At 41.9% G+C, this 7592-nt stretch overlaps 1 long non-coding RNA gene across 1 annotated transcript; it reads left to right on the top strand.

The window, feature by feature from the left end:
* On the top strand, window positions 1-2117 carry LOC133223955 (uncharacterized). The gene is made up of 2 exons (XR_009728747.1): window positions 1-440; window positions 1772-2117. It is a non-coding gene; the product is annotated as an uncharacterized LOC133223955 (long non-coding RNA).
* Window positions 2118-7592: the final 5475 nt, after the last annotated feature.

The raw sequence follows: 7592 nt of genomic DNA, 5'->3' as shown, positions 1-7592 counted from the left end.
TCTAGTTCAAGAAAGTTAGCCTGTGATTTGGTAGTTGTGTAATGTGTTGTGGTTGCAGTTTTTAGCTCATGAACTCAACAGTAGAGTATGTGCTTTAAGAGATTGTTCATTCCTCGCAGGCCTGGATTGCAAATGTGCTTAGAAGGCTGTGCCTCATGGGGACTTAGAAATATAAGTAACTTATTTAGTGAGGGGTGGTTAAGGAAAAGTCTTTGTGTTCTTAATTTAGGCTTTCCCCTCATGCCAGGGTACTGTTACCACTGTAGTAAAACTTAATGATGCAACTCCACACACACTTCATAGAGGTACTAGCACATGATCAACCCCTATATTTGCCTTTAGACTTTCAACACTTTCTCAATATTATTCTGTCCAAATTGGGATGTTACAGCCTGCATTGGAGGACAATAATATGGGTAAAAACTTTAGGACTGAGGGTTGTGCCCAAGGGGTTGGGTTCCACCTGGAGGTGGGTAACAAATGAGGTACCATGAGGTCTATCCTGGAGTCAGTCAGTCCAATGTATCAGGAACTCTGAGAAGCACATGGAGGATAAATAGGTGTTAGGGGCAGAACCACTGAATACACTCAAGGGCAGAGCTGCTGCTCTAGTGGGACTTGCTCAGGTAGGAGAAAGGGACTGACAGCGGTGCAGTGAAATCCAGCATGGGCAAAGGCTAAGCTCTGTGCTGGAAGGCAGAGCCTTGCAGGAATGCAGCCTGGGGCCAGGCAGCAGCAAGGATCAGCAGTGACGATGGTGGTGTGAGCAGGCCAGGGAAGGGCAGGGATTGTCCACTCTTCTCAGTGCTCATCTGACTACATCTGGCCACTTATGCTGGGCCTCCAACAGAGAAAGGATATTGATAAACATGGCCATGTTAAGCCAGCAGGATGGTCCTGGACTGGAGCCCTTGGGGTGGGAAGAGAGTCTGTGGGACCAGGGCTGGTTTAGCTTGGAGAAGGGACAGCTTTGGTGGCACCCAGCAACATTCCTGGCAGCAACAGGAAGCGATGGAGGAGACTCAGCTGGACATTTCACAGCAGTGTGTGTGTGGATGGGGGGGGGGGGGGGGGGGGGGGGGAAGTGAGAGGCAGCAGCACAAGCTAAAGCCTGACAGGCTAAGTCTGGAGCTAAGGAAAAGGCTTTGCCCCAGGACAGCCCTGTGGTAGGGACAGGGCAAAGGGAGTTTGGGCCTTCTTCAGCCTGTGGGGTTTCAGGGCCCAGCTGGGTAAAGCCCTGAGCTATCCTGAGCCCATGGCAGAGCCTGCTCACTGCAGGGGACTGGATGACTCCCCAGATCCCCAATAGTTTGAACAGGATCCTATGAGTCTGTGATATGTGTGGATATTGAAGAAACGAAGAATTGATCAACCTTGCAAAACAGCTCTTTTGATAATAAATACACTTTTTTTTTGCTTTAATCCTGAAAATGGAAGTAAATACTATCCCTGTAGATGAGAATTCCTGTGGTGGATGAAATGGAAGGCAAGCAGTAGCAAACATTCATGCCATCTTTGCAGAGAATGGTCTAGGCCCAGTCAATTGAGCACTCCAGTCGTTGGCAGCAAAGTGTCTATCACATGATGCAGTTTTCCATCTCTTTTGTTATCTGTGTTGGTTGGCACTAGTTCACTTGTTTCAGTGGGGTTTCCTTTGCGATCTTTGAGTCATATTTTGCAGCTTTAACTTGCCAGGTTACAAAGGTAGAAGCATAGCTTCTCAATGGCTAAAAAACTTTGTGCTTCAAGAACTTGATTTGTCCCCCTAAAGTGGCAATGATGTTGCGTGGTGTAATGTCACTGGAAAGTGTGTGATCTTCACAAAGGATTAGCAGAATCAAATAAATTACAAAACATTTTTCTCCAGTTCCAGCATCATCTGAAATAAATAGCTCAAGAAGTTTATACTTCAGTATGTGTATTCACTTCAGGCTCTTGCTGCCTGCAAGTTAAGTGAGGCTTGAAACTTGTTTACTTCCTGGTGAAAGCATTCCCACTGTGAAAGTGACAAAACACTGTGACTTTCTAACTTTCAGTTTGTCCCTCTAGTGGTGAAAGAAGTTCACCCCATGAATCTTTTTTAAAAAATGATGCTTAATAAAGCTTCAGTGCAAGAATTCCGATTACGTGTGCGATTACTGATGCAGGAGCAACTTGGTCATTCTGGTTTTCCAAGAAGAAACATTGGTTATTCTTTGATTAAACAGCATCCAACACAATCCCCTGCAGATCTGTTGGTTGAAGAGAAGGACAAAGTAACTGGAGGGTGTGATGGTGTCCATAGAATTTATGTGTAAGTTGTTGGTTGTGATCCCTACACATTACAAAGTTGCTACTACCAGGTAAAATCTGGCAATTCTGTAAAATACCAATCTATTATCTCGCCTCAGAAACAGAGTTTGAACAATTGCTTGAATCAAATGAATAGCTGCCAGTTTGTAAAATGTCCTACACATAGAGAGAGAGCCAGCTCTTCCTAGCCTCTTTTCTTCTTTGCCAGCTTCCACTGCTGGTATAGTTTATGTATGTGAACAAAGAGAAAGAAAAGCTGTAAATCTGCTTATTTACAGAGAGCATAATTCAAATGCTGTAATGAGAACTGCATTTCTGTATTTGATACAATGCACCCACTTGAGGGGAAAACCATTCAAAAAAGCCATTTTTTCACCATCTTGGGGGCCAGATACAAATAGCCACGAAGTGCTGAAGACTAACGTTTTGTTAGAATGTCTTTGTAATTCAAGGGTCACATGCAAGCAACAGGCATTCCCAGTTGACACTACCTGAAGGTCCCTTGTTGACCAGAAAGAATCTCTAGCAGGAGACTGCTTAATGCTCAATATACATACATAGTTTACTGTGACGTGACTTTCACTAGAAGCTATGCCAACTCTTTCACCCAGCCTTCAGCACTTAAAAGGGATCCACTTCGGAGTATGGCTCCTGCAAGCAGATGTGAAATAAATCAGCAATAATAATTAGACCTGACATTTATTTTGTTCTTCTCCCCATTGTCTGACATTTCAGCAGCAGTTAGTTAATTTAACAAATACTATGTGGCACTTTTTTACATGGTACTGTACGGACAACTGATAAAATGAATCTTCCTTTAAATTATTTCAGAATGATAGGAAGTCAAGCAGCCAGCCTAGTCATTTACAGCTTAACAATCACACTAATGAACCAGTGAAGAATGAAAATAACTACAGCTTGTGTAATTCAATTTACTCTTTTCAGTGAGCATGTTCTGTTCTTCCCACAGGAAGGAAGTGAAGCTTCTCATTCTGCCTCAGGAGATGGGGCTGAGCCAGGGGTCTGATATGTGGAAACTAATATTCCAGTGCCTCTGGTGCACCTAGACATCTGGTGCTTTGCTTGCACTTCCCTTTAGTTCTTTTGGAAGACTCTTGATGCTGTGAAATAAGGTCTGTATTACAGAGGAGTATGAGTTGGGTAACCAAAGGATGAGCAAGCCTGAGTTACCCAGTGCCGAAGAATCTGTTGTGGGCAGTAACTCACAGAGTAGTGAGTGCACTGTGTGGTGGTCTGGGCTATCTCACAGTTTTGTTTTTGTCATCCCATGCCCTTAAATAAATTTCCAATCTCTTCTGTGTTGACCATAGATCTCAGAAAAGAACCTACCCAAATCAATAGTCATCAGAAGCAATTGCATGGGTAAACCCAAGAACACAAGCAAGACATGCACAAACTCTACTGCTCATGTTGCAAAAGGTAGGGAAAAAAAAAAAAAAAAAAAAAAAAAACCCTGCAGAAAGTCTGGGAGGCTTCCAGAAGGCCTGTAGCAACATCCTTAAGTGCTCTTTGAAGGATGAGTCTCTCTCAGAGAGTCTGGTGCTTGTGGAAAGACTCCAGCCTCCTTCCGAGGGCAGCATAAAATGCCTCATCCATCTGTTGGAAGAGAGGAAAAGGAGTAATAAGCAGGCAGAAAGACATCCTGCATTACTTAAGATTTTCAGAAATTAGTATTAAAAATGAAGCAGTACATTACAGACTAGAGCATAAAATCAGTTTAAGTCAAAGGTGAAGATACCACATTAACTTGTCTTTCATGGGAGCCTTCTCATTACAGGCTGTTACTTTGTGAGCTGCATTAAGTACATAGAGGAAAGAAGAATTGCTGTTTTCTATTTTGACTATGAATGAAAGTCCAGAAGACCAGCTAGGCACAGCTCAGCTACTAAAATTATAAGGATTAAGAAGGCCATAACCAGTCACCAGCCAGGAATATCCATTAACAATTCTTTAATTCTTGTTGATGTTTTTTACTTAGCACAAATAGGAAGGAAACCAAATCAGTGTCCATTTTCAGCTTGACAAATTTATAACTTGACTTGCTTGGAACTTACAATTTTGCTTCTAAAAGAAGTACACAGACAAGTGTACCAACAAAGAGTCCAATTTACTTTTTACAATGTTCTTGAGAGAGAAAACAGATGTGTAAAAGCCACAAAAAGCCTCAGCCTGGCATATAAGAAAATGCCTCACTCAGCAGTTTATCGTCTTAAGCACAGAAGCTGACACAGCTACAAAGAGGTATTGTCTCAGGATCCCCTGTCACTACAGAGACTGTGCTCCAGTCCATCATGTTCGATTGTTCAAGCTTCATGGACCTTAGAGGTATGACTGGACAATACAATCCTGTATTGTGTGGTTCATAAGGCGTCACGTGTGCCTTCACTTAGGTATGTATGAAAGGTGATTAGATAGCTGTTATGGTAAGTAAGTGTAAAGTGTATTCCAGTCATTCTGCTATTTGTTTTCTGGTTTATTTAGGAAAAAAATTGTTTTTCTATGCCTCAGTTTTTCCACTTTTAACAAGTCACAGGGCCGTTGTGAATATTAACTAGAGCTTGTAAAGTTCAAGTGGAGTATGGGTGCATGCACATCTATGCATTCATACACAGAAGCACACATGTAGATTTCACTTAAGGAATCTCAGTGCCATCATTTAACCAAATTTTAGCAGACTTGAGGTGAGTTCTATTGTTCCGTGGCTGTGCTCCTCTCAGTAGACAATATAGGAAATGTGCGCTGTAAGGACATTTACTTCACTGTTAGTCATAAGATTCTGCAATAAGCATATAAAGTTCAATCCAACCACATAAATTGTGTATATGTTCATTTTGCAAAATGTACTACACTAGTCTGAGATGCAAGCAGCAATTCTGAAAGTAACAAGAACAGTAAATAGAAAAGATTGTGTCATTAACTGGATTTCAAATAGAGAACCACAAAACCATCATCTTGTACAGCCTCCTGCCCACAAAAGGTCTAATTTCAAAGCTATATCAAGTTGCTCAGGGCCTTTTCTGAAGATGCAGGTGGTGGAGTTGCCATGACCTTGGGGCAGCCTGCTGGGTTGCATTACTCACGCCCTCAAGCATTTTGAAGATTTTGTGCATGTCTGTGTGTCTCACAGTTTGCAGCTCTAGACCAGACTTTACTACTGAGTTCTTGATCAACCTATCACTAAGATGTTAGTTTGTTACAGTGGTGAGTCAGTAAGGCTTTCTGGTACAGTGTCACAAAGCAGGGCATTGTTCTTTGAAAACAGCAATGGACCAAAATGCGTATGTCAGCCTCCTAACTGAGTGTTATTCAGTAGAACAGCTGACATAATGCTTTCAGGACCTAGTTCAGTGAGGCTTTGAGTATACATTTACATGCTTAAGACTTAAGTTTTCTGTTAGCTCATAGTCCCAGTCAGTAGCTCTGAGTTCATCTGTTCAGGCTACATGGGAAGTTCAAGAATAACCTGGATTTGCTTTATGCTGTTTGGAAGTTTTATATACAAGATCATGCTTTAACATACTCAGCATAAGTACATTTTCAAAAGCAGTAACCTACTAGTATGAGCAAATGCCTTAAGGACGTAATGTTGCTGACTGTTTCAGATGCTTCTATTAATTTTATAAGACTATGTCACTAAGAGCATTTCTAAAAATCAAGATTCCTCTTAAATTTAATAAATAAATTGCTGTGATTGTGACCTTTACATTATAGTGTTAAACCATGCCCGTCCTAAAGGTGTGGAGATTTTATCAGAAGTGTAAGTTGAAGGACAAAAAAAGAAAGTGTCTTGGACCTTTTGTCAAAAAGAAAAATCTTTTTTGACAAAGAAGAAAAATCAGGTTAATGAACTTGTATCACTGTACCATTTTGTCTTAAGGATGAAGGCCACCAGTGTAGAAGCTGGACGTACTGCACCAGCCTCCCTATCTGTTGCTGCATGAGAACTGGACAAGCAAATAAAACCAGCTATTAGAGAACTGTCTGACGATATTAAGAAAAAAAATTAAAAATCAGCAATTTGCTAGCTCTTTGCTAAAGCTATCCTGCTGAACATGTGAATGGCTCCTTGACTTGGAAGATAATCATTTTCATTCTACCTATCTTAATTCACATGCTGCACTGACTACTCCTTGAAAGTAGGCACATTTCCACCACAATTGGTCGTTTTTAAAACAGTCACCGTTAAATGCTCACTCTTCTGTGTTAATATTGCTTGTGTGATGTTTTCATTTGTAATTTCTCCAGTGCTACTCTGCCTTCTTAACAGGCTTCTTAGGTCATTAGCAAACATGAGCAGTCTGAGATAATCGGTGTAGGAAGCAAGTGATCGCCTTCCCTGGAGGTTAGGTCACCCCTGTATTGTTGAGGATAGCAAAGCAGTCAAAGGGACATTTTTCCACTTTGAAACACAGTGCTGAGCATCCAAGTTGTGGTGACAAAGTAATATTCACTGAAAAGGTGGGAGTCCACTCCTCACATAACCTCTACTCCTTTGCCCTGCTGCAGTAATGCAAAACGACCACAGATCTGCTTACAGGAGAACTGAACACATGTTGGGGTTGGTGTGGCAAGAGGTGGCACTTAACCAGAGCTCTGCTGCAACCTGGCAAACCCTGTGCTGAGTGGCTCTGCTGTGGGACTGATCCAGTTTGTGATCAGGTATTAGGCCAGCCCTGAGGAAATGAAGGAGCACAAAGGTTGTGCAGCTGCTCAGTTCCTTCCTGCACAGCTGGGACCTGTGCCAAGCACAGGCGAGACCTGATGATGTGTGCTGTCTCCCGCCCTCCTCCCTACAGCAGCTGTGCACTCCAGCACCCAAATAAATCCCAGTCACTCCATGGTGGCTCTTTTGTTCCGCTGTTTTTAAACTCAGAGACCCATTTGTGCAGCCAAGTCAACACAGGGCTCAGGGCTCGAATCTGCATTGTTGCCTGCTTTGTGCAGTAATTGAATGGGCATGCCAAATGGCAGTCAAACAGCACTAAACCCAGACCAACTTTTTCTATCTTTTGTGTAAAGACAAGTGATTGTACAAGAAGCAGAACAGAATAGCTTGCTTGATGTAAAACAAGCTGCAGATTTTGACATACTGTTGTCATTTCCATCCTAGCTACAGCTAATTAAAATTCATTTCATGCAACTAAAAAAAGGAGAGGCACATATTAAGATACAAGCATGACTGAACTCAGGCATAACCATCAACATTATTTGTAGCTTTGTGAACACTTTAGGTGGAAAAAAAATTTCATTTTTTCCTGACTGTTCATGAAAGTTTGCCC

Source organism: Neopsephotus bourkii, unplaced genomic scaffold (assembly GCF_033783945.1).
Source record: "Neopsephotus bourkii isolate Nb327-2 ecotype Australia unplaced genomic scaffold, CSIRO-AGI_Nbou_v1 NB_1658, whole genome shotgun sequence".
In the NCBI taxonomy this organism is placed as follows: domain Eukaryota; kingdom Metazoa; phylum Chordata; class Aves; order Psittaciformes; family Psittacidae; genus Neopsephotus; species Neopsephotus bourkii.
Note: the sequence above shows the minus strand (reverse complement) of the source record. Positions and strands in the feature narration are given on the sequence as shown.